We start from the raw sequence: 2144 nt of genomic DNA, 5'->3' as shown, positions 1-2144 counted from the left end.
TGAAAGGGGAGCAAAGAAAAGATGGGACAAATAGAAAACACAGAGCAAGTTTAATTAAGAACTGAAACCTATAAAATCGATAGTCACATTAAATGTAATCTGACTAGACATTCCAATTAAAATGAAGATATTGTCAGATTGGATGAAAAACAAGACCCACATATCTGTTTCTTATAAGAAAGTTGCTTTAAATATAAAGACAAAAATGAGTTAAAAGCATACAGAAAATATATATCACACTAATACTGTCAAAAGAAACTTGGACTATTTTATATCAGACAAAAAAGATTCAGAGCAAAAATTCTCAATAGGGACTTAGAAGGCCACTTTACAGTGAGAAGGGGATCAACTGATCAAAAAGCTCAAACAGGTGTAAAACCTTTATGAACTGAATAACTGGTAATAACTAAAAACCATTATGAGCTTCACAATACATTAGGCCACAGTTGATATAAGTGCAGAGAAAAACAGATAAATGAACAATTATGGTCAGAAATTCCACTACTTTTCCCTTCATAACTGATGGAAGAAGTAGAAAGAAAATCAGCAATGATACAGTCCACTTTAATAATACTATCAACAAACTTGTCTACTTTTGTAGAATACTCCACCCACCAACAGCAGAATGCAGACTCTCTTCAAGCGTACACATCAAGTTTACCTGTGTAGAGCGTGTCCTGGACTATAATAAAAGACTAAACAAATTGGAAAGGTTTCCAAGTCATAAAATTATGTGCTCTGAAAAAAAAATGGAATTAAATTAGAAATTAGTAACATAAAGCTATGTGGAACATGCCCAGATATATGGAAATAAAATAACACACTTTTAAATAACTCATAGGTCAAAGAAACCAAGAGGTAAATTATAAGGTATTTCAAACTGAATAAAAATGAAAACGCATTATATCAGAACGTGCAGCTAAAGGAGTAATTAGGGTGAAATTTATAGCACCAAATACTTGTAGTAGAAAAGAAGAAAGGTCTTAAATCAGGGACAACAGCCTCCTTTCTAAGAAACTATAAAAATAATGGTAAATTAGACAGGACATGGTGGCTCACAACTGTCATCCCAGCACTTAGGGAGGCAGAGGCGAGTGGATTACTTGAGGTCAGGAGCTCGAGACCAGCCTGGCCAACATGGTGAAACCCCGCCTCCATTAAAAATACAAAAATAAGCTGGGTATGGTGGCGGGTGCCTGTAATCCCAGCTCCTCAGGAGGTTGAGGCAGGAAAATCACTTGAACACTAGAGGCGGAGGTTGCAGGGAGCCGAGATCAAGCCATGCACTCCAGCCTGGGTGACAGAGCAAGACTCTGTCTCAGAATAAAAATAAAAATAGTGGTAAGTTAAACCCAAAGCAGAAGAAAGAAAAGATACAAATGGAAGCCAAATAAAAAGAAAACAGAATGAATAAAACCAAAACTAGTTCTTTAAGATTACATAATTGATAAACTGATCAAGAAACAAAGACAGAAGACAAAAATTACCAATATAGGAATGAGAGGTGATGACACTTAAACTCAATCGATAGGTATTAAAGAATAATAAGGAAACATTATGATCCACTTTAAGCCTATACATTCAAAAACATATATTAAATGAAAGATTTCTTGAAAGATACAAACTATCAAAGCTCACTGAAAAATAAACAATGTTAATAGCCTTATACCTATTTAAGAAATAAAATTTGCGTTAAGAACATTATACATGGCCAGGCACAGTGGCTCACGCCTGTAATCCCAGCATTTTGGGAGACCAAGGCGGGCAGATCATGAGGTCAGGAGATCAAGACCATCCTGGCTAACACGTTGAAACGCTGTCTCCACTAAAAATACAAAAAATTAGCTGGGTGTGGTGGTGGGCGCCTGTAGTCCCAGCTACGTGGGAGGCTGAGGCAGCAGAATGGCACAAACCTGGGAGACGGAGGTTGCAGTGAGCTGAGATTGTGCCACTGCACTACAGCTTGGGTGACAGAGCGAGACTCCATCTCAAAAAAAAAAAAAGAATATTATAAGAATATTATACATACACATAATACACACACCCACTGCTCTGTGACCAGATCCCTTTATTAGTAAATTATAGCAAATATGTTAGAAAGAAATATATCAGTTCACCACAAACATGTTCATAAAATTGAAGTG

This window comes from Colobus angolensis, unplaced genomic scaffold (assembly GCF_000951035.1).
Source record: "Colobus angolensis palliatus isolate OR3802 unplaced genomic scaffold, Cang.pa_1.0 Scaffold204, whole genome shotgun sequence".
NCBI lineage: Eukaryota > Metazoa > Chordata > Mammalia > Primates > Cercopithecidae > Colobus > Colobus angolensis.
Note: the sequence above shows the minus strand (reverse complement) of the source record.